Source organism: Lithobates pipiens, unplaced genomic scaffold (genome assembly GCF_037356315.1).
Source record: "Lithobates pipiens isolate NorthernLeopardFrog02 unplaced genomic scaffold, aLitPip1_a1.2 Scaffold_18, whole genome shotgun sequence".
In the NCBI taxonomy this organism is placed as follows: domain Eukaryota; kingdom Metazoa; phylum Chordata; class Amphibia; order Anura; family Ranidae; genus Lithobates; species Lithobates pipiens.
In genome coordinates, this window is record NW_027507758.1 from 555,570,643 (window position 1) to 555,596,669 (window position 26,027).

The following is a 26,027-nucleotide window of genomic DNA, read 5'->3' on the forward strand; positions in this document are numbered from 1 at the left end:
ACCGCGTTATAGACGATTGGAATTTGGTGTGACCGTGTGTAGGCAAGACAGCTTGAGCCGAATTCCGTCTGAATTCCTTAGGAATTCCATAGAGAAAACCATCAGAGCTTTTTCCGATGAGAATTCCGATCGTGTGTACGTGGAATTAGAGTTATTATGGGAATAAGGTACCTCCACTGATGCTTTATCACCCATGCTTGTTTCCACAACAACCCAAAATTTTTCAAAATACAATTGTCATTGGGACAGAAAGTGAGGTGAAATCTTCTGAACAGGGGCACAGACAGCAAAACAGACATTACAGGGGTGATAAGCCTTCCCTATGCTATCCAAAAAAGCTTAACAATTTTTTTTGGCTGGAGCTACACTTACAAAAATGTACCTGTTCCAACTTATAAACAGATTCAACTTAAGAACAAACCTAAAGACCCGATCTTGTTTGTAACCCGGGGACCGCCTGTATACGGTTTTACTCCTTTTGCAGTGACTCACACTTCATTAGTTCAGGTATAAATCCAACTATGAATAAATGTTCTCCTGATGTATCACTCTGTTGCTTGAAAGGGAGCAGGAATCTACTTGTAGGTCATTAATCCTTGAAATAAATTATTAGAACGGCCGAGCGCAGTGTATGGAATGTTTTAAACGCTTCAGCCCCCGGGAAGATTTTACCCCCTTCCTGACCAGAGCACTTTTTTGCGATTGCGTCGCTTTAACTGACAATTGCGTGGCCGTGCGACATTACACCAAAGCACAATTTACGTCCTTTTTTTCCCACAAATAGAGCTTTCCTTTGGTGCTATTTGATCACCTCTGTGGTTTTTATCTTTTAAACAAAAAAATAGCAACAATTTTGGAAAAAAAAAAGCATTATCTTTTACTTTTTTGCTATAATATATATTCCCCAAAAAATATAAAGAAAATAATTGTTTCCTTCGTTTAGGCCGATATGTATTCTTCTACATATTTTTGGTAAAAAAAATCGCAATAAGCATATTTTGATTGGTTTGCGTAAAAGCTGTCTACAAAATAAGGGATAGTTTTATGGCATTTTTATTATAATTTTTTTTTATTAGTAATAGCGGCAATCTGTGATTTTTATTATGACTGCGACAGACACATTGGACACTTTTGACACTATTTTGTGACCATTGTCACTTATACAAAGATCAGTTCTATAAAAATGCACTGATTACTGTGTAAATGACACTGGCTGGGAAGGGGTTAAACACTAGAGGGCGATCAAGGGGTTACCTGTGTGTCCTAGGGAGTGATTCTAACTGTGGGGGGAATGGGCTACCACTGATATGACAGCAATCACTGCTTCCAATGACAGAGAGCAGTAGATCCCTGTCATGTCACTAGGCAGAATGGGGAAATGCCTTCTCCCCGTTCTGTGGCTCCTTAACACAATCGTGGGACACCGGCCACCATCGAGTCTATGGGACCCACGGGCATGGTCACGCTGTACGCAGCGGCACCTGCACCCGCTAGCCCCACCAATTAAAGAAAACATAGAGGTACGCCCATTTGCCCACCGCTGACATTGTGCCATTGTATATGCAGCAAGTGGTTAAGTTGTATTATTTGTCAGTTTGTGTTATCTGTATTTGTTAGCCGGGGAATGCCCAAATACTATGTTCTGTACCGATACAAATCATCTTCAATAAAAATACATTTTCAAAAACAAAAAAGAAATATAGGGGTTAATTTACATAGTTAGTCAAGCACAACCCAAAAAATAAATAAAATACAATCCCATATACACAAACCTATACCCACAGTTGACCCAGAGGAAGGCAAAAACCCCAACAGAACATGATCCGATGTGCTCCAGCAGGGAAAGAAATTCCTTCTTGATCCCCCGAGAGGCAATCGGAATTTTCCCTGGATCAACTTTACCTATAAATGTTAGTACCCAGTTATATTATGTACATTTAGGAAAGAATCCAGGCCTTTCTTAAAGCAATCTACTGAGCTGGCCAGAACCACAACTGGCGGGTGTCTATTCCTCATTTTCACAGCTCTTACTGTGAAGAAACCTTTCTGTATTTGGAGATTAACTATTTTTTTCCTCTAGACGTAAAGAGTGCCCCCTTGTCCTCTGTGATGGCCTTAAAGTGAATAACACCACACCAAGTTCACAATATGGACAACTTATGTATTTGTACATGTTGATCATATCCCCCCTTAATCTCCTCGTCTCAAGACGGGATAGATTGAGTTCATTTACTAAAACTGGAGAGTGCAAAATCTGATGTAGCTCTGCATGGTAGCCAATCAGCTTCTAACGTCAGCTTGTTCAATTAAGCTTTGACAATAGAACATGGAAGCTGATTGGTTTGTTTTCAGAGCTGCACCATATTTTGCACTCGCCAATTTTAGTAAATCAACCCCAATGTCTCATCTAGGCCTAAAGATGTACTAACTAGACATTTGTAGTATATTCACTGCAAACCTAGAGGCTCTTTTGCTTTAGAACCCCTTTTACATCAGGTTCTGTAAGACTGCATTGGGCAGCCATTCCAGTGCAGTCCCATCATCATCATCGAAAAATGCCTCGTCTCCTACCTGACCAGTTCACACCACTGAGTTGTATTGGTGTGCACTGACATCTGTACAGCATGCAGCACTTTATTTCAGCACAGAATGACACAATCCACCTTCTCACGCTATGCTGTGGCCAAGAGAACTTAAAGAGGAAGTAAAGGCAATATAAATTTTTTTTTTAAAAACACACCCTGTAAGGCAAAGGCATAATGAGCTAGTATGGATAGCATACTAGCTCATTATGAATAACTTACCTGAGAACGAAGCCCCCGAATCGGTCCTCCGTCTTCCTCTTCGCCGCTGCCATGTATCCCGGAGCGACTTTCCGGATCTCGCTGCTTCGGCGCTGTGTTTCGCCGGAGCCGCGATGACGTCACTTCAGTGCATGCGCACGGGAGCCGACACGAGCGGCATATCGCCGCGATCTGCGGCCTGCGCGCCGCTGTCTATGGCACATGCGCCGTAGACAGTGGTGGCTGTCTTCGGGTAAATATCTCCTAAACCGTATAGGTTTAGGTCTAGGAGATATTTCTTGGACCTACAGGTAAGCCTTAATCTAGGCTTACCTGTAGGCCAAAGTGGTTTGTAAGGGTTTGCAACCACTTTAATGAGATGTCACTCTGTGACATTCTATAAAGTTTGCTTAAACCAAAAAAAAACGAATTAAAGCGTGTGAGACACAATGAACGGTGCATTGGCATCGTTGTCATTCTATAGCGCACCAGTAGAGTAGCTGTAAAGTAGCTGCTGGTGTGAACAGCCCCCTACATTTTGATAGAACAAGTACAAAATGAAAGGTTTTAAACCTCAGCCATAAAATATGAACAGAGCTTATCCCTCTCTAGTGTGTAGTTTTTAAGAGCAAAAGTGTAATTTCTGTCTGCTGCTTCCTTCCTCTGCTATTAGCAAGTTTTCCTGACACCAAGAGAAAAGTGGTGATGGGTAGGGAGCTCCAACTGTGATTGACAGCCTCAGATCTGTTCCTGTGTGGAGGGGTGTGTGTCCCTTCCCTCCAATCGGCTCTCAGAGCTCTCCTTACTGAGCTCTGCACTGTGTGACTTTAGCTCTCTGCCCCCTTTTTTCTGAACTCTCAGATAAGCTTTATTAATTCAGCTCTTTGAACAGATGTACAGAAGAGAAGACTGCAGATAAACGGGCACAATGTATGTAGGAAGATTTGTTTCATCTCTTTATATTACCTGAGGCCAATCACTTCACTGGGTATATGTGAGCGTTTTCAACCACTTTAAAGGGGTTGTAAAGGTAAATGTTTGTTCACCTTAATGCATTCTATGCATTAAGGTGAAAAAACATCTCACACTGCCGGCGCCCCCAGTCCCCCTGTTTTACTTACCTGACCCCTCGAAAATCCCGCGCTCGCCCCCGCTGTCCTCTTCGCCGCTCAGCCTGGCTGCTGATTGGCTGGAGTGGATGGATAGAAAGCAGCGCAGCCATTGGCTCGTGCTGCTGTCAATCACATCCAATGACGCAGCGCGCCGGGGGGCAGGCCGTGTGATACAGCGAGCTGCTTTAGCCGCCGGCTGTATCACAGGAGCGCGCCCGCAGGTGCTTCTCACCATGCGAGGGAGCTCGCATTAACGTGAGAAGTACCTGCGGTAGGATGCCGAGACAGCCACCGAGGGACCCCAGAAGAGCAGGTTCGGGGCCACTCTGTGCAAAACGAGCTGCACAGTGGAGGTAAGTATGACATGTTTGTTATTAAAAAAAAAAAAAAAAAAAAATGTAACTTTACAATCCCTCTAACTATGTCTTTCCAAAGCCCTGTGCACATGGGCTGAATGTCGGTCCATGTGTATGTCGGTCTGTCTGACTTTTGTCGGACGTGCATGCTGGAAAACCAGCAGCCAACCGACTTCGGATCAGCACTCTCAGCCAATGGCAGAGATCGCTGATCAGAGTGTTCTGGTGGGGGGGCCGTCCCCCTGTGCTCAGCAGGAGAGATCATTAAACCTACCTTGCATGGTTAGTATGGCAGCTCTGACCGGAGTTGATATTTTTTTTTCAGTCACCACGCCTTTAAAAATCGCATGAAGCTTGTCACCCAAAAAGGAGCAGGAGCTTCTTTTGAGATGACAAACACAAATAGGGCAGAACATTCAAGTGAATCACGTGATAATTGTGCTGTCAAAATCGTGAAGCGGGAACACTCATTCCCAATATGTGACAATGTGAATGGGGCCTGAGTGCTGGAAATGTTGCTGCAGATATGGATCAATCCAAGCCAGTGACTATATTTTATAATTAGGGGCACAAAGTCTACAATCAAAAGCTCTTGTGACTTTGCCCAAATGTTGCCTAATTTTGTAGCATATCCAATCCTAGAGGATGCTGAACTACCAAAAACACATCCTAGAGACCCTAAGCCTATACGGGTAAGAACCTTGCCCCTTCTAACACCATGACAGGGCATCAGACTATTATAGTGTGTATTAATCCATTTAGTCGTATCCAACTCTTGGCAATTTTGTGGTCAGCTCTCTGGGCACTATATCTGGTATGCTTGAAAGCCTTTTTCCATAGAACTTTCTTGGTGAATATTTTACAAGGTAGGTCATCGGGTCTTTCCTCAACCCTCCCCATCTGCTTGGCTTGGGACCAGCAGGCAGAATTTGATACACATGTGCATAGCAAATTTGTACATTCATATTAGGGTCAATTTTAGACAGGCGCCAAATTAACCTACCTACCAGCATGTCTTTGGAGAGTGGGAGGAAACCCACATGAACAGAAGGAGAACATGCAAATTCCAGGCAGAATTCTGTCTATAAAGAGATCAGAAGGGTTATTGTGGTCAGGGACATCTTTAATATTGATTGGACCCTGGGCAAAAAAAATTGTAGGCCCCCCCCATGCAATTTTGCTCTCCATCTTCTCTGAGACATAAAATAAATAGCAGCTATACTTAAAATCAGTTTACTGGTTGCCAGAGGTTACAGCATATCATTACTGCTTACTGACTGGTTGCTAGAGGTTACAGTACTCCTTAAGGCTCACTGATTAGTTGCTAGAGGTTACAGCACATTTCTGCTTGTTGATTGGCTGCTAGAGATTACTGTACAGTAATACTGCTCACTGGTTGCTGTAGATTACAGCACATCATCTCCTCACTGCAGGGGAGCACGATATACCTATGAATGCTGCCTTTATTTACATATCAATGCCATTGGCCTCAGCTATTTACATATGCATGTGACTGCTATTTACATATGAATGCCAGTATTTACATGTAAACACAGGTCTGCAGGTGAGTCATCTGTACACAACAATAGGGCAGAGCTGGGCAGCATTAGTAGCAGCACAGGACTAAAACTTATGTTAAAAAGAAAAAATGAAACATTTAGGGACTTTTAGGAGACCTAGACCTGGTAAGGTCACATATGTCCATCCCTATGGGACTTTAAATGGAATCATGACCCGGTAAGGTCAAGCATTTCCATCCCCTATATCAAGAAAAGAGGAGCAAAGAAGTTGGGACTTTATATGAAGCACAGTATAGCAATTGGATAATTACAGCTGAACAAGGGAATTTTATTCACATAAATAGCTTATAAATATACATATACTGTTAGTATCAGAACACGATGACAAAAAATATCCATAGTAATACAATTGTCTCAAAGTATGACAACTGGTGTCAAATAATCGGGAGTTATACAAAATAGCAAAACAGCAAATACGTTATGCAAAATTATCATGAATAAAATTCTAATAAAATTCCATAGTTCCACCGAGGCAGGGTTGAATAAAATAGTAATTACACAATGATATTTGCAAGACCTAAGGCCTCATTGAGCCTGTTGGGGGTAAGAACCTTGCACTGCGCGTCGACGTCACGCACTCCACGCGCCACGTTGTCATGTGTTCGCGGTCGGGTTCTCCACACTTGTTGGCAACGGAGGAGCTCGGGTGTTGACTGGTGGGATATGTTATCCTGACCGGCATCGCCCCTCCCCCGTATCTGCCATACTGTGTGACATTGGCGGGCAGCCCTGCGGGGGAGCTTATATGGTGGCGTGGTTCCAGGCGGTCCTGACACTCAAGGCTCTCATCACACCCAATCACACAACTAGGAATTTTCCCTCCTTTTGGTCTTCCTTCAATATAGGTACACTCACACTGTATTTTCTCCCAGTGGTATTCTAGTTTTCGGCTTCTATTCTTGTCACTGTTTTCCTTGGCAACCTTCTTGGCTGCCGGTATTGTTTTCCAGCATCACAATTTTCACTCCTTTCACTTACACGCGTGTTTTCTTTTCTTTTAGTCATCCTATTGACTATTAGTCTCGTTTAATCTCCTTTCACCTTCACTTAAACTTGCCCTGTAGTTCCATGTCCGCCCGGATCTATGCCGGCGTGTGCGCCTCTGGTGGACTGCCTGCCAGGGCTCCTGGTTGGAGGTGGTATTCGATGCCTCGGCACCCCGTTACCACACCATTAACCGACTGATCTCCATTAGTAAGTATACACTTTGGTGTTGTTTTGGGTTTTATCCCACCCCATTGTATAATTATTTCAATCATTGATTATATCCTCATTATCATTTTTACTTTAGACTACCACGTTCATGCTCCTGACGAGTGGCGTATCAGCCACGAAACGCGTAGAGATATTCAATGCCGTGTTTTCATCTATATACATCCAGATATTTAAGTCATGATACTACTATTACCCCCAACAGACTCAGTGAGGCCTTAGGTCTTGCAAATATCATCGTTTAATTACTATTTTATTCAACCCTGCCTCGGTGGAACTATGGAATTTTATTAGAATTTTATTCATGATAATTTTGCATAACGTATTTGCTGTTTTGCTATTTTGTATAACTCTCGATTATTTGACACCAGTTGTCATACTTTGAGACAATTGTATTACTTTGGATATTTTTTGTCATTGTATTCTGATACTAACACTATATGTATATTTATAAGCTATTTATGTGAATAAAATTTGCTCGTTCAGCCGTAATTATCCAATTGCTATACTGTGCTTCATATAAAGTCCCAACTTCTTTGCTCCTCTTTTCACAGGACTAAAACTTCAAGGGACAAGGGAATGTAAACTGGGATAGTTGGCAAGTATGAGGCAGCTGCTTTGGGCCCCACAACAATGACAGGGCCCTGGGCAGCTGCCCCTTTTGCCCTGCCTTAAAGACGGCCCTGATTGTGGTGACCTGTTCAGTTGCTGGAAGTGTATTGAAATATGGGGTAAGGGTGAGCATGTGACTCACCCCACAGTGTGAATACACTGGGTCTTGTGATTGGCCTAGCACTGTCTAAGAAGGATGAGAAAAGGGTCCATAGTCCCTGCATAAGTTCTCATGGATCAGTTTGGAGCTTACACATGGCTTCCATCCCCATATATCCCAGAGTTGAGCGTTAACATATAACTAAGGGAAGAATTTTGTTTTATTTTTTTTGGACAGAGCGGAAAGGGATTAGAACACCTGTCATGTTTCTATTGCTGTCTATGCCCCCCGTTAGGGTAATTCACCCTCTATTTCTTGTTTATTGTTATTACCCAGAGTAAAAGTGACAGAAAATCAAAAAATCCTGGGTTGCCCCCAAAACTGGTATAGAGGGGAAATGATGGGGAATGGAGGGATTTTCTCTCACTTCCTTTTTGACCCTGACCCAGATTCCAGCTTAGCTCTTAGCTAAACTATAATTTACCTACTCTACTACCTACCTATAATTTACCTTCCCCTATGCTAGCACACACTAGAGGGTGCTACACGACAAGGTTTATTATCTTTTCTAATAACATTTGCATACATAATGCATTACATTACATTAGATGACAGTAAACAGTTTGGCAAATGAAAATACAGAATAAGCTATTCCTAAATTTGTCTCACCAAACAAGTACCCACCCCATCCACTTTTCTGCCCCATCCACTTGGTGCTCGAAAAAGTCAATGCTGGGGTCCATACATAATCTGCAGAGTTTATTTATTAAGAATGTGGTCCAGTTTACAGCAAAAAGCTAATGCGTTTTGCCTTACAAAGCCTTACTCATAGCTATGAGCTGAAATGCGTTAGCTAGCTAGGTTTGTACAGGTACTGAGATAGTAACATACTGACAAATGATTACATGCAGTAGTTGTTAGATAAGCTCTGCTGTCAGAAATAGATTTTTAGTAGTCAGTTTTTTTAATTTCTATTTGTGAGGTTGTTCTGTGCCAAGTATTTTCAAACCCTGACTTTACCCATAAGGTTGTTTTGCAATTTGAAAAACCCTGTGAAAGAAAATAAAGAAGTAGCTTATTGACGCTTTTCAGGTTTTTCAAGATTGTGAAAACTGTTGACTTGCCCTCAGTGGTAAGGCTGCTTTCAGTTTTGTTTTGGTATTGTCTGTCCATAACATTTGGTAACTGTCCAAAGATGATAAAGATGATAAAGCCAGAAGGTAACATACGTACAACATTCTCTACACACCAGTCAGTTGCGTTTTTCAAAATCCTGCAAGCTGCATTTTTTGTACATGTTTGGTGCGGTAAAAAAAACTGCACCTCCCCATTGAAATGAATAGAAAACGCATCTGCAGTTGGGTTTTTGGTGCATTTCTTAAGTCGCATGTCCTTTGTTCACAGGTGCAAAATGCATCGGAAACATAGCAAAAAATGCTTTTAACAGCTTCAGCCCCAGAAGATTTTACCCCCTTCCTGACCAGAGCACTTTTTGGGATTCGGCACTGTGTCGCTTTAACTGACAACTGATGCAGTGGTGCGTCAGTCGGTAGCGTTTGGCTATGTAAAACAAAACAAAAGAACGGTGCGCCATTGGTTTCGATTTGATCCCCCTTTTCACTGTATGCATGTAAACCTTTGGCTGACCGTTTACATGCATACATTGTAAATGGACATAGCCATATGTCTTGCCACCAATGCCTAATGAATTCAAGCCAGGGGAAGATGTAAACACTGACAATGTATAGGAAACAGCAGCTGCACAGATGCAGAATGACCTCGGACTGCAGTCATTCTGAATGGTTTGAAGCCAAAGTCATTCTGAGCCTGTGTTTTTGCTGATACCTATACATTCTTCCCCTGAATGAGGGATTCATTCGGTAGTGCCTCAGCCATCAGCCACCCAGAATGACTGAAATCCAAGGTGTTTCTGCACCTGCACAGCCACTGCCTAATGCAAAGTGTTCAAGGGTCAGGGGTATGTAACGCACAAATTGCTGCAGTCAGTGTTGGGTTTAGGATTACATAACGCAGAGTGAGGGGTGCATAACGCACAGAGTGCATGGGTCAGGAGTGTGTAATGGAAAGAGTTCAAGGGCCAGGAGTGACACCCAGACTGCTGCAGTCAGTGTATTCCACAGAGTACAGGGTGTGTAAAAAGAGTTGGCAGTGGCAGCCTGTCCATTAGGGGCACAGGGGCGCTGCCCCCCACCATCCATGCTTCCGGCCCCCTAATCTACAAGCAGGGCACTGGACAATGGATTCCAAAGGGGGATTTTTTTTTTTTTAAGCACATGCTTAGAGCTAGGGGCTCAAATCACGTGCTATTTGCTATTTTCACACTGATTCTCCTCCTGGCCAATTAGGAAGTGGGTCTGAGACCTGTTTCCCAACAAAGGAGAAGCGTTCTGATTAGGGAAGCCCGACCCCTCTGCCGCCACGGAGGAGTTCTCTATAGGCTGTCATCTCCCTACAGCCGGAGCTCAGTACAGAGCCACGGGATGCCTGTGTGCTGTGCCCACTGTACCCATCCCCTTGCACCAAGATAGAGAGGGGGAGACAAGGAGGCCGAGACATATACAAAAAAAAAAAAGGAACAATGGCGCTCAATTGATGCGTATCGCATTCTTATTTAAACTGAAAATAGGATATAATAAATCTCAGTAGTAGGTCTTCATAAAACAACTGTCCAACAACAATATATTATAAGTCCCATACAATGTGCTCACAGGTATACCACCAGTCCAAAATGCCGGATCTTGCTGGGAGGCCGAGACAGGGAGGGTGGAAGCACAAGGTAAGAGAGCCGGCGGGGGGGGGGGGGGTGCATCTGTGGTCAGGTCCGTCTGACGTCCCCCTGACCGATGGAGGACCAGCCACCACTAGTGCATAATGTACAGAATGCAGTAGTACAGGGTGCGTAATGCAAAGACTTCAAGTGTTAGGCGTATGTATTGCACATTGAGCTGCAGTCAGTGCTGGGTTTAAGAATACATAACACACAGTGCAGGGGTCAGGGGTGCGTAATGCATCCTTACTCCCCCAGCGGCTGGAGGAGCCAACAATAAGGTAGATATGAAAGCCTTTTCCTCTACCCCATAGACTTAACAAGCATTTAACTCTTGCAGTGTGGGGAAGCCTGATGCAAGGGAATTTTTTTATGCCTGGAGTGGCCCTTTAAGCACAGATGCACTGCTTTCTGGATAGCTTTGCTGTTGGTTTCCTTTACTTGTTGCTTTTTAAGATTAGGTAGGACTGGAAATGAAATTACTAACGTGATAAGAATGTCTTTCTCTTTATGATCGGCAGTTCATCTGATAAATATAAACCACAAGAGGAAGAACTGTATTTAGTCCTATATGTACATTTTTGTAATCAGTTAAATGTATGTTAGCACACTTGGCCTATACTAGATAGAAGGGACAAAGACATTTGGCAATGACGCCTGTGTTCCAGCGACCTACAAACACTCTGTGCTTCATTCTTACTTTATTCAATCTAGTTAAACGATTTTATGTCTGTGGGGTAGTGGAGGTGTGATCTAAACAACATTTTGTGTTGGTTACTACTGGCACCACAGCAGGATTTAGGTATCAAAATGTTTTTCTTATTTTTTAATACAGTGCAATACAATAAAAAAAAATAAAAAATTTATTTGTTCAGTATATATAAAACATTTCAAATAAATACATTGTATTTTCATTTGAAGCCAGGTTCCTATTCATATTTTTGCAGACTAACTTTACTTGCTTTGCTGATCAAAATACAGAGGTTGTTTACAGAGCTCAATAGCTAGAGGTCAAATTTACACACAGCTGAATTAATCAGAGGAATAATCTACCTCCTCCTTGCTGTGTTTAGATAGCTCAGTAGATTCAATTAACCATTTCGCCTCTGGAAGATTTACCCCCCTTCCTAACCGGGCCATTTTTTTGCGCTGTGACACTGCGACTTTTTAACTGACAATTGCACGGTCGTGTGACACTGTACCCAAACAAGTTTGTGTCCTTTTTTCCCCACAAATAGAGCTTTCTTTTGGTGGTATTTGATCACATCTATAGTTTTTATTTTTTACGCTATAAACAAAAAAAAGGCAGACAATTAAAAAAAAAAATATATATATATATATATATTTTTTACATTCTGCTCTAAAACATATCCAATACAATAAAAAAAAATCGAATTTCTTCATCAAATTAGGCCAGTATATATTCTGCTACATATTTTTGGTAAAAAATCCCAATAAGAATATATTGATTGGTTTGTGCAAAAGTTATAGTGTCTATAAACTATGGAAAACTTTATGGATTTTTTCTATTTTTTTTTTTTTACTATTAATAGCAGCAATCAGCGACCTATAGCGGGACTGCAACATTGAGGCGGACAAATCAGACACCTAACTGACACTTAGGGAACCAGTGACACTAATACAGTGATCAGTGGTAAAAATATGCACTGTCACTGTACTGATGACACTGGCTGGGAAGAGGTTAACATCGGGGGTAATCAAAGGGTTAACTGTGTGCCTAAAATGTGTTTTTTAACTGGGGGGGGGGTACTTTTACTACTGGAAGGCATGGATTGGTGCCCCTGCTTTACAGGAATACAGGATCCATGCCTTCTGTACTGAGAAAACAGCAATCTTCCTTTTTTTTTTCATAGGCAGACTGCTGTTCTGCCTGTGTACAGAACGATCAGCGGGTGCTGGCGGACATCGGGTCCACGGGACCCACTGTATAGTATCACAGCGAGAGCAAGCCGCTGACAACGCGCACTCCCGCCCAATACCCGGACGTGCAAGATCATGTATGTATATGTGATCCTGCACAGCACGGCTGCCCTGTAGCAGTAAATGTGCTATGGGGCAGGCGGCAAGTGGTTAAAGAGAGAGAGTCTGAAAGCAAACAGACTCATTTAGATGAGACTCATTTAAATGAGATGTAAACATGAACAGCGTGTAATCAGCAGTGGCCGCACAGCTGGCTACGCATTTATTTACATGTTGGCCCTGCTGACAGCAGCTAATAGGGTTCATGTATACTGGATGCACGCAAGCAATGCACACACATTCTGCAGACCTGTGTGTATGGGCCCATAGTATATAATACAGCTACATTTAAATTTGTATAAACTACAGATCTGCAGACACTAATTTTAGGGATGTGGCAAACTCATTTCAGGAAGGTGACACTTCACGTGCTCACCAGTTCAGCCTATCAGTGCCCACAAGTTCCACCTATCAGTGCCACCTCATCAGTGCCCACTAGTGCAGCCAATGAGAGCCCACCAGTTCATCCTATCAATGCCACCTCATCAGTGCCTACCAGTGCCACCTCATCAGTACCCACAAATGCAGCCCATTAGTTCAGCCTACCAGTGCCACCTCATAAGTTTCCACCAGTGCAGCCCATCAGAGTCTTTCAGTGCCAACTCATCAGTGTCCACCAGTGCAGCCCATCAGTGACCTCCAGGGCCACCTCATCAGTGTCCACCAGTGCAGCCCATCAGAGTCTTTCAGTGCCACCTCATTAATGTCCACCAGTGCAGCCTTAGTGTCCTTCAGTGTCCCCCAATGCTCCCGGCTCTGTCCTGCCCCCTCCCCTGGCCACAGACAGTAGACAGAGCAGCCCGAGTGCCCGTACTCCATTCGTCCGCTCGGGCTGCTGTGTCTTCTGTCTGTGAGTGACAGGCCCAACCAGGAGAACCACCGGCACTCACGGGTGCCTGGGAGCCCACAACCAAATGCGGGAGACTTCCATGAGTTGCGGGAGACTTGGGATTTCTGGATCTGTACACAGCAAATTGGACACACGTGTGCTTGAAGCCTAATGCAGTAGCTCAAATTTCTAAACATCTAAGGCCTCATGCACAGTGGGCGTTTAACTGCCCAGCCCAGCCACTGCCAGTAGCCTGTCAAACTCTATGGCCCCTTTCACACTGAAACGCGATTTGATTTGCATTTTTGAGTCACGTGTCCATTTTTCACAGGTGCAGGCAACCCAAAAAAAGCACCAGAAATGCATAGGAAACATGCGTTTTTACAGCGATTTTGCTACAGAACAGTGTGAAAGGGCCCTTTGAAAGACAGACAGCTGCTTCGTCTGGACGGTGCACCAAGCAGTATTTCTGGTTACTGCAGTATGTGCCCAGGAACAAATGCCCAGAGCACAGACTTCTTGCATTCTGGCTATTCATCCCCGGGCACATACTGCCATAAATGGAAATATCACTAGGTGCACCGATGAAGAAGGTGCCTCCCAGGTAGGTAAGTCAATGCGGCATGCATATAACTGGAGGCCACCACTTGCTCTATTTCTTATTTATATTACAAAGCTTCAAATAAGGAGTGTTACCACTTTACATATTACATGTAGGTTTTTCTTTTTTAGAGGGTAGATTTTATTGTCGTAGCTGCGGGTATGTTTCCCTATATCATCAGCATGCCCAGTGGTGCACAGGCTTTATTATTGTGTCTTTACTGAGGTGAATGACCCTATCAGCGTGACAGAAAATGGGAAATAAATTTTCCGCCGTCGCCCAAACAGGAGAGGAGGAGAAATCTAATGGGGACATCTGATCAGGTGACAACTAAGGGGATTTTTCCTCATGGCAGGAAGACTTCCTCTGACTTCCTGTTGTGGGTTTGGGACAAAAAGTGAAAGAACACATGTAATGGCTTCGGAAGGGTTAAAACAGGATCAGAATTTAATAGCTCTCCTGCCCCTCATAAGTATGTCTAAATCCACGTCTTGAAGAGCAATCTGTGTTTGGATTCTCTGAGGCAATGGAGAGATGGGGAGGAAGTGATGTGACTTTTCACTGCCTGTTTTACGCTGGGTTCACACTGCTTCGACTTCAAAGTTGCGCAACCTTGAATCCAACATCCCTGTGTGACTTCATTGTGGCTTGGATACGACTTATTTTACTCTAAAAGAGGTCAATGCAAGTTGTATTGAGTATATTGAGTCGCACCGATTAGAATGGTTCCATTGCAGTTAATGGGGCGCAACTTATGCCACTTTCACGCTGAGGCGCTTGTAAACTGCCAGTAAAACACTGAGCACTTTTGAAGAGTTTTTCAGGCACTTTTGAAGAGCTTTTCAGGCACTTTTCATCCATTTCAATGGAGAGGGGCGTTTTTTCACCACCCTGCCAGTGCACTGCCCCAGTGTGAAAGTATTCATTGATTTGAATGAAAATTTTCATAGAGCTTTTCAGGTGCTTTTTTTTAGCGTGAAAGCGCCTGAAAAGCGCTTCAGTGTGAAAGGGGTCTAAAGGTTGCCACCTCATTTGTTAAGACCCCTTTCACACTGGGTCGTTTGCAGGCGCTATTGCACTAAAAATAGCACCTGCAAACCGACTTGAAACAGCTGCTGCTGTCTCTCCAGTGGGCTTTCATACTGGAGCAGTGCGCTGGCAGAACGGTAAAAAAAAGTCATGCTAGCAGCATCTTTGGAGCGGTGAAGGAGGAGTGTGTACACTGCTACTGCCCTTTGAAATCAATGGGGCAGCGCGGCTTTAGCCCTTTCACTGCCGCTAGCGGGCGGGTAAAACCCCCCGCACTATCGGCCGAATACCGCCACTAAAATGGTAAAGCGCCGCTAAAGATAGTGCCATTTTACCGCCAGCGCTGCTCCCACCCCAGTGTGAAAGGGGCCTTAAACCCGAACACATATGAATTACAGATTCCTGAGACTAATTTAATGAAGATCAGACACCAAGTGAGTTTAATTACTACCTTAACCGCTTCCTGCCCGCCCTATAGCCGAATGCCGGCCTTAGGGCGGGCGGCTTCCTACGCCTGGCCGTCCCTGGACGGCCTGGTGTTTACTTCCGCAATGCGCGCCGCCGCGGGCGCGCATCGCGGAAGTTCTGTGTTTGCCGTGTCCCCCGGGGACAGGCAAACACAGATCGCTGTAAACGGCCAATCACAGCGGCCGTTTACAGCGTGATCGGCGTGTCCAATGGGAGATGATCTCATATGTAAACATATGAGATCATCTCTCAGCGCCGCTCTCCCTCCTCACACAGACAGCGTGTGAGAGGGGAGAGAAGAACGGCTGCAGCAGCCGTCAGTGTAAAAAAGAAAAAAAAAAAAAAAAAAGTAAAAAAAAAGTTTAATAAAAAGTGCCATCCTCCCCCAGAGCCATCCTCCCCCAGTGCCACCCCCCCCCAGTGCCATGCCCCCCCCCAGTGCCATCCTGCCCCAGTGCCATCCTGCCCCAGTGCCATCCTGCCCCAGTGCCATCCTGCCCCAGTGCCATCCGCCCCAGTGCCATCCTGCCCCAGTGCCATCCGCCCCAGTGCCATCCGCCCCAGTGCCATCCACCCCAGTGCAATCCACCCCACCCCAGTGCCACCTGCCCGCAGTGCTATCTGTCCCCAGTGCCACCTGTTGTCAGTGCCATTTGTCCCCAGTGCCATCTGTCATCAGTGCCACGTATAAGTGGCATCTGTCATCAGTGCCACGTGTTATTAGTGCCACATAGTGCCATCTGTCATCAGTGCCACGTATTAGTGCCATCTGTCATCAGTGCCACGTATCAGTGCCATTTGTCATCAGTGCCACCTGTCAGTGTCACGTGCCATCTGTTGTCAGTGTCACGTGTCATCAATGCCACTTATCAGTGCCATCTGTCATCAGTGTCACGTGTCATTGGTGCCACGTATTAGTGCCATCTGTCACCGGTGGCACGTATTAGTGCCACGTATTAGTGCCACATGTCATCAGTGCCACGTATTAGTGCCATGTGTCATCAGTGCCACATATTAGTGCCACGTGTCATCAGTGCCACGTATTAGTGCCACGTGTCATCAGTGCCACGTATTAGTGCCACGTGTCATCAGTGCCACATATTAGTGTCATCTGTCATCAGTGCCACGTGTCATCAGTGCCACGTATAAGTGTCATCATTGCCACGTATCAGTGCCATCTGTCATCAGTGTCACGTGTCATTGTCCTGGTATTTCAAAAGTGTAATAAGTAGTCAACAAGTTAGATGTGTAATTTATGCTCCTAGAACACGTGATGGCGCTCCCTGCATGTTGGGCCTCTCTATGTGGCCAGGCTGCGAAAAAGTCCCACACATGTGGTATTGTAATACTCAGGAGGAGTAGCAGAATTTTTTGGGGGGTGTCATTTGTGGTATACACATGCCACGTGAGAGAAATAACCTATTACAATGACAATTTTGTGGAGAAAAATAAAGAAAATGAAAAATCTTCATTTTGCAAAGAATTGTGGGAAAAAAATGACAACATCAAAAAGCTCACCATGCCTCTTACTAAATACCTTGGAATGTCTACTTTCCAAAAAGGGGTCATTTGGGGGGTATTTGTACTTTCCTGACTTGTTTGGGTCACAAGAAGCGAGATAGGCCACCAGTACATCAGATGTGATCAATTTTGTGCGATTCGCACCACAGCTTGTAGACTCTCTAACTTTCACAAAGACCAAATAATATCCACTAATTTGGGTTATTTTTACCAAAGATATGTAGCAGTATAAATTGTGGCCAAAATTTATGAAGAAAAATTAATAATTTGCATAATTCTGTCACAGAAACAAAGAAATATGCGTTTTTTTTCAAAATTTTCGGTCTTTTTTCATTTATAGCGCAAAAAATAAAAACCCCAGAGGTGATCAAATACCACCAAAAGAAAGCTCTATTTGTGGGAAAAAAAGGACACAAAATTCATTTGGGTACAGTGTTGCATGACTGAGTAATTGTCATTCAAAGTGTGAGAGCACCGAAAGCTGAAAATTGGTCTGGGCAGGAAGGGTGTTTAAGTGCCCAGTAAGCAAGTGGTTAATCAGAACCTGTGTAATTAATGTGTTTTGGTTTAAAGGGAAGAGGTGGCAACCCTAGCACAACTTGCCATGTGACTTTGAACTCTCAAGTCGCATAACAAGTCGTGGCAGCGTGAACCAGGGCTAACCCCCATTTTTGCTTACAAATGCACCACAACTGTGTGCATTGCAATAGTCGATGCTGATCGCAAAACACGTTGGGGAGTTTTTGCTGTGGGCGCAGATCAAAGCACCATGGCATGTATACACTCAAATGCAAGTCTAATTGAGGCTGAAAATGCTTGCCTTTTCATAGGAAGTAATAAAATACAGATATAACATGTGATTCCAGGGTCTCTTTACCATTCAGCCATTGCATTGATTTTTATTGGGGACTGTATGATAAAGAACAGGTGCACTAATGTACAGGACTGTGCTTGTCCCTAGCACTGTGTGTGACTGTACTGTGTATTACCTCAGTGGGCAGGCACAGCATGCAGCACACGGAAACAGATCATACACACTTCCCATAAAGCTCAGGAGCCGCCCTGCTTATCCACAGGGGCCTGCCCGGCCGCCTCACACAGGAGGTCACCCCTCAGATAAGGTAAGAGCACTGGGAGATTTGGGCGGGAAAGCAGGCCCGGGTGCCGTTACCATGGCAACACGAGGCGCTGCTTCTTTATAGGATTGGGTGCCTGCTTTAGCTGAGGAGCTTGTGCTGAGTCACACAAACCTCCATGTATTACTAACAGACAGCTAAACTTGCTAATCTTTCACCTTCTCCTGTTGTATAACTACATGTCCCAGCATGCCACGGACAACTATTGCTGCATGCTATTGTCTCCAGGCTTTAAATAAAAGGGATGAATATGTCTGAAGTGTGTAGGTACTGTTCTATCAATATGCTTTTATGCCTTCTCTCCCTGTGCAAGCCAGACAGTCTTTGCTCTCTAGACACAGAGTTGGGGCATGAGGAATGCTGTGTGGAAAGACTTGGTCATAAAAAGGAGATTTGGGGCTCATTCACACAGGCTCAGGGGCCCATACAGCTGAAGAGCAGGCCTGTTTGTGTCTGGAGCAGCGTGAAGGTGGTCTGTATATACTAGAGTTGTCACCTCATCCCTTTTAACCCGAACAGCTTTGAATTACACAGGTTCTGAGGCTAATTAAATGCAGATAAATCACCAAGTGGGTTTAACCAGTTGCCGACCGCCGCACGCCGATGTACGTCGGCAGAATGGCATGGGCAGGCATAAGGGCTTACATGTACGTCCCTTGCCTCCCGCGGGTCGGGGGCCCGATCGGGCCCCCGCCCGGTGCCTGCGGCGGTCGGTTTTCGTCCGGGAGCGATCCGGGACGAGGGGGCGGCCATTCATTCATGGCCACCCCCTCGCGATCGCTCCCGACGAATAGAAATCCCCCGTGACATCACTTCCTCTCCTGTAATGTAAACACAGGAGAGGAAGTGATGTATTCTCTCCTCCGTGTCGGTATTTTTCGTTCCGACACGGAGGAGAGCGGATCGGTGAGTTGCACCAACACTCTACACACACAGTAGAACATGCCAGGCACACTCACACCCCCCCAATTACCCCTGCCCCCCAGTCACAGTGACACCAATGTCATTTTTTTTTTTTTTTTTTGCATTGGTGTCATTTGTGACTGTAATAACTGTTAGGGCAGTTAGAGTTAGCCCCCTTTAGTTCTAATGTACCCCCCTAACCCCCCCAATAAAGGTTTAACCCCGTGATCACCCCACGTCGCCAGTGTCACTAAGGCTGGGTTCACATTGCAGCGGTTTATGAGAACGAATGTGATTCGCACCGCACTGCAGTGCAAATCACATCCGATCTCTGTGCGATTCGAGTTCAGCCATTCGCCGCACCCGCCGCAAATTCGCACGGGACCCTTTTTTTGGCCCGCAGCAGAATCGGATCGCATGGGTGTTCACACCATGCGATCCGAGTTTGCAGATCGCACTGCGATATGCGAACTGATCTGGGGGTGTCAGTAACATTTCACTGACACTCCCAGCAGTTCGCATAGGGCAGTGTGAACTGCCGCCGGGAGGCATGCGATGCGGGAACCCGCCGCGGATTCGCGGCGTTTCCGCATCGCTCCAGTGTGAACCCAGCCTAATAAGCGATCATTTTTCTGATCGCCGTATTAGTGTCACAGGTGACGCTAGTTAGGCAGGTAGGTATTTAGGTTCGCCGCAGCTTTTTATAGCGCCAGGGACCCCCATATACTACCGCATAAAGCCCCCTGATTGCCCCCTAGTTAACCCTTTCACCAGTGATCACCATATAACTGTTACAGGTGACGCTGGTTGGTTAGTTATTTTTTTATAGTTTCAGGGCACCCGCCATTTATTACCTAGTCTCACTAGTGTACCCCTAAATTTAGGGGTGTCTACTTTCCAAAATGGGGTCATTTGGGGGGGGGGGGTTTGTGCCATCTTGGCATTTTATGGCCTTCAAAACTGTAACGCCCTTAGAAAGCCTGAAGGCGGTGCTTGGTTTTCGGGGCCCCGTACGCGGCTAGGCTCCCAAAAAGTCCCACATATGTGGTATCCCCGTACTCAGGAGAAGCAGCAGAATTTATTTTGGGGTGTCATTTCACATATGCCCATGGCATGCGTGAACAATATATCATTTAGTGACAACTTTGTGAAAAAAAAAAAAAAAAAAAAAAAGTTTGTAATTTTCCCGCAACTTGTGGCAAAATATAAAATATTCCATGGACTCAACATGCCTCTCAGCAAATAGCTTGGGGTGTCTACTTTCTAAAATGGGGTCATTTGTGGGGGTTTTGTGCCATCTTGGCATTTTATGGCCTTCAAAACTGTAATAGGTAGTGAGAAGTGAACTCAAAAATTTACGCCCTTAGAAAGCCTGAAGGCGGTGCTTGGTTTTCGGGGCCCCGTACGCGGCTAGGCTCCCAAAAAGTCCCACATATGTGGTATCCCCGTACTCAGGAGAAGCAGCAGAATTTATTTTGGGGTGTCATTTCACATACGCCCATAGCATGTGTGAGCAATATATCATTTAGTGACAACTTTGTGTAAAAAAAAAATAAAATTATTTTTTTTGTCATTATTCAATCGCTTGAGGCAAAAAAATAAAATATTCAATGGGCTCAACATGCCTCTTATCAATTTCCTTAGGGGGTCTACTTTCCAAAATGGGGTCATTTGGGGGGGTTTTGTACTGCCCTGCCATTTTAGCACCTCAAGAAATGAGATAGGCAGTCGTAAACTAAAAGCTGCGTAAATTCCAGAAAACGTACCTTAGTTTGTAGATGTGACAACTTTTGCGCAAACCAATAAATATACAATTATTGACTTTTTTTTTACCAAAGACATGTGGCTGAATACATTTTGGCCTAAATGTATGACTAAAATTGAGTTTATTGGATTTTTCTAATAACAAAAAGTAGAAAATATCATTTTTTTCAAAATTTGCGGTCTTTTTACGTTTATATCGCAAAAAAATAAAAATCGCAGAGGCAATCAAATACCATCAAAAGAAAGCTCTATTTGTGGGAAGAAAAGGACGCAAATTTTGTTTGGGTACAACATTGCATGACCGCGCAATTACCAGTTAAAGCAGCGCAGTGCCAAAGTGTAAAAAGACCTCTGGTCATTTACCAGCAAAATGGTCCGGTCTGAAAGTGGTTAATTGCCACCTTATTCAGCCACAGAACCTGTGTAATTAATGTGTTCGGGTTTAACGGCATGAGGTGGCAACCAAGTGGGATGGGTATGTAGCCCCTCAGATGCACACTGTGTTCAGGGCCATGTGCCAGTCTCTGCACACCTACCAATCTCAGATAAGCTTGTACGTTTATACAGCCACTCTGTCTCCACAGGCTGCAGTCATGCTGCTCTGGACATGAAAACAGGCCTGCTCTTTACGCTTCATACATGTATGACTGGACCCTTAGGCTCCATTCACACCTATGCAGGTTGCTTTTGAGCGTTTCTGCAGTGCGTTTTGCATTTTTGGGCATGTGTTTTTTATCTTTGTTTGGCCAATTTGTTGTTGGGCTGAATAAATAATGCAAAGTGTGTCAAATGCACTACATGCTTTTCTGAAGCGTCGCCATTGAAGTCTATTGAACCAAAAAAAGCAGCGTTTTGCGTTTAGAAAAAAGTCCCAGACCCTTTACAAAACACGTAGAGGTACAAAAATTAATTGATGCAAATGTGTTCCATAAGAACCCATGTTAAAAGGGGAAAAAAAAAAAAAAAAGTCCTGCGTTTCTGCAAAAAGCATGAAAAAACGCATTGGTGTGAATGGAGCCTTAGGGCCTCTTTACACCAGCTGGTGTGCATTACGCTCTGTATAACCTGTAACTGCTGGTGAGCATTGTATAAGGGAAGTGTGATGTGGTGTTAAAACGTATTGTGCATCCGCATTTGTAAATAGTGATTGAACCACACATGAGATCGTGCCACAAACGTTAGAGCGAGAGCAATAATTCTAGCACAAGACTCTAACTGGTAACCTGTATAATTTTATAAAGCGTAGCCTATGGAGATTTTTAAGTACCGAAGTTTGACACCGTTCTATGAGTGAGCAATTTCAAAGCGTGACATGTTGGGTATCTATTTACTTGCATACCATCATCTTTCACATTATACAAAAAATTGGGGAAATAGTGTGTGTGATTGATTGAGATTGATATTGATATATATATATATATATATATATATATATATATCAATCTCTATCTATTTAGTGTTTGGAGGTTCTGAGTAATGCATTGTGTGAGCAGGATACTTAGAGATCGGCTGTTTTCTATGTGCTCTTGCGTTGATCCATGCTGATTAAAGTAGCTCAATACACCTGGTGTGAAATGAGCTCTCAGATCCCATTACGTGGGCACACACACGTAGAAATGCAGGTCTCCACATGTGTTGCTGGAACTTGCAAAAAAATGCACAGGGTGCTTGCAGTGTCATGAATTGTTAATAGCACCCCTAACGTGGCTGGGAACGTCCGTTTTGTCACACAGCAAACTGCACATTACAAACACTTTGCTGCGCATAGGGCAGTCCCCTCAAGTGACCAAGCTTTCCTGTGCTGTCCTGTAGAATAAACACGCATAAACGTAACGTGCATATGTGGCTCTGACCTTACAGCTGATCCAGTAATTAACCACTTGACCTACAGAAGATTTACCCCCTTCCTGACCAGGTCAGGACTGCGACCTTACAGCTGATCCAGTAATAAAGTATATAAATGTTTATTATTTGCTCCCTTTTGGTCTGTAAATATACCATTAAAGGAGAAATAAGGCCAAAGCCCCTTTGGCTGTATTCCTCCAGTACTGAAGTTCTTAGGAGTGCAGTTCGTTCTGCACTCCTGTGACCCAGACTGAGCCGACAGCCGGCTGATGTCACGCAGCTGGTCCAGTCTGGAGGGATTCTGACTTTAGTGTCAGGGTTCACCCAGGTGCCTGGACAGGCAGCTGCTTTAGGCACTCGGTAATCCGCAGGGAAGATGATCCAGCAGCTCCCTCCCCTTCCACAGCCCAGCACTCCAATGAGCAATGGAGGAGAGAGCAGAGAAACGGTAACTGATAGTCATGGCTGTCTGCTTACAAGATGCTGAGAACTGAGCAATCGGCTGTGTTTGATCGCTCAGTTCTCAGTGCAGAGCTGGTGGGACAGATGCAGCATTGGATCCAAGCTGCATCTACCTAGGTGAGTATGAGGCTGGGTTCACACCAGTTTTTCAGGCCTGAATTTAGGGAAAAATTCAGGTCTGATTCAGATGTGAGCCACTTGCACATTAAGGCTGGGTTCACACTGCTGCGGGGGGAGATCCGGATGTGATTCGCACCGCAAATCACATCCGATCTCCGTAGCAATGCGAGTTCAGCCATACAGATAGTATGGCTGAATTCGCATCGCTCCCGCAGCAAACTCGCACGGGACCCTTTTTTTGGTCCGCAACAGAATTGGATCGCATGGGTGTTCACACCATGCGATCCGATTCCTGTGCGAGTCGGCAGATCGCACTGCGATATGCGGACGGATCTGGGGGTGCGGATTTGCGGCGTTCCCGCATCGCAGCGGTGTGAACCCGGCCTAAGTGTGAACCTAGCCTAAATGATTTTTTTTTTTCTGTAAAGTCCATATTTCTCTTTTAACCTCTTGGCACCGGCCACATTCAAATATGGGCCTTGGCGAGTAGCTGTGCATTAGTGCTAATACAGTTGCTCTGCGCACTCCTGGTATAGTTACCGGCAGCTAACGGAAAGCCAATCAAGGCGGTCACATGATCCTAAATCCCTTAAAGAGCCAGGAGGTGCTGGCTCCAAGGGGTTAAAAGTAATTTGAACATTGCACAAAATTACCTGTTTATCCTGAGCACTCACAAGTTCTTTGTGCTGTTATCTCAAGCAGGGTTATCAGCCCTGTCCAGTTCACCTCTCTGGTTCTGTAGTCATGTCCTATCATAGAGTGGCAATGGTGATCTTCTGTAGATACAGTACAGTATGTGGGTTAATGGCAGAATCAGCAGCAGAAAATAGGGAATTAAAAGCCTGGAAAAAAAAAACTAAAAAACTTGTATTCATTTTCTTTTAAATCGTTGACAGGTAGGTCTTTTATGACAGAGACCCTATGGCCCCTTTCACACAGGGCTGTCCGTTTTGATGGACTCCGCTTGCTTGGCTTGGCGCTTGCTTGGCGGGGATTGCTCTATTGGGATCCCCGCTGAGCCGGTGGATGACAAGTCTATCTCCACACACTGTGCAGGGACAGACCAGTCAGAGCCACGCTCTCCTCTATGGGGGATTGGATGAAAACGGACCACCTGTCTTTTTTTTTTTTTCATCCAATCCGCCAGACAGATAGGAAAATAGGGGTTTCCATCCGTCTGGATTTCGTGGATTGGATGTCAGCGCACATGTCACTGCTGACATCCGTTGCTCCATAGAGGTACATGGAGCGTCAATTCAGGTCCACCTGAATAACTGACAGGCGGACCTAAACGGTCTGCATGTGTGAAAGAGCCCTATGGGTTTTCATAATTGTTGTGCACACCTCAGTGTCTGTGACATGCGTCTTCCAGTACATGTGTGCACACCATCATTGCAAATACCAGGACATGGTCTGTGAGTGCATACATGCTGTATGTTAGCACAGCAGCCTGCAGATCTTTCTGGGAGCACCATGTAGGGTGAGAACAATAGCCTAGTATTTTACTGCAGGAGCACCCCATTGGGGGAAAGTGGTGAAGTAGCCTTTTTTGGTGGGTTCACTGGTTAAATTAAATACAATAAAAAAAATGAATTTTTTTTAAATTTTTTAAAAAAAAGGACCTGGTGGGTTTGTGGGGACGTGGCAGGCGTGATCACGGAAGGACCTCATACAATGGCCCCCCAGAACTGGCCGTCCACACTGTAGCTGTCATTCGGCTATAGCGCTATTGGCAAGTGGTTAAAGCAGGCACGCATTTATTAAAATTGGGTTTTATATAATTTAAGACCATTATGTGAACCTACCTAGAAGACATAATCTTCTGTGTATGGTCCTGTGAGACCAGATTGCTTGTGTGGCATACCGATTCATCAGCATAGGATCCCTGTAATTTTATATATTTTTAAAATGTTGGTAAGTGCTAGATGTTGAAGGTATGTATCTGATACTTCGAGCCAAGTGACTGAGCTGTAAATTGAGTTATCTAAAGCCCCATACACACGGTCGGACTTTGTACAAACTTTTCCGTGGACTTTTGTACAAAGGGCGTGATCCACAAGTTTGTATTGCATACACACGGTCGGACTTTTTGACAACAAACACGAACATAATGACGTCACAACGTACTGACGCTGCTTCAAAAGAGGACGTTCAATGACTCCAGCGCCACCTTTGGTGAACTTCTGTATTGTAGTCTGATCTTTTGCATTGGTTCTGAGCATGCGTGTTTGTACCTTGTACAAAAGTCCGATGCTTTTGCATACACACGGTCGGACTTTGCTCCATCGGACTTTTGTTGCCAGAAAGTTTGTCCGTTCGCACAGCCAACAAAAGTCCGATGAAAACAGAAAAAGTTTGTCCGATGGAGCGTACACACAGTCGGATGTTGCTCCAAAACAGCTCATTTGCATGTTTGTTGTCAAAAAGTCCGACCGTGTGTACGGGCCTTTATACACACTTCCACCAGGCAGGAAAGGGTCGCTGGTTAGAATCCTGACCATGACACTACCTACCTGGAGTTTGCATGTTCTTCCAGTGCATGCGTGGGTTTCCTCTGGTTAATTATCCTGTCTAAATTGGCTGTATTATGTATATGTATGAATGTGAGTTAGGGACCTTCGATTTTTAAGCTCCTTGAGGGTAGGGACTGAGCAATGTATATGTAAATGGTCGGCACTATACAAGTACCTGAAATAAATAAAATAAATCTAATGCTGTGAAATATTTCATTTATACAATTGTACAGTACATGTTCAAGTTGAAAAA

At 44.5% G+C, this 26,027-nt stretch overlaps 1 protein-coding gene across 2 annotated transcripts in view; it reads left to right on the forward strand.

Annotated features, from left to right (window-relative positions):
- The window catches only part of PLA2G7 (phospholipase A2 group VII), a 102,415-nt gene that overhangs the window by 1,180 nt on the left and 75,208 nt on the right, over nt 1–26,027 (forward strand). Inside the window, exon 1 of one of the 2 annotated variants that reach the window (XM_077488929.1) lies at nt 18,029–18,152. The exons of the other annotated variant lie outside the window; for it this stretch is intronic. The gene's annotated coding sequence lies outside the window, so the exon portion shown is untranslated. Of the gene's footprint in view, nt 1–18,028; nt 18,153–26,027 lie in introns of those variants that run through there. 2 annotated transcript variants of the gene reach the window in all.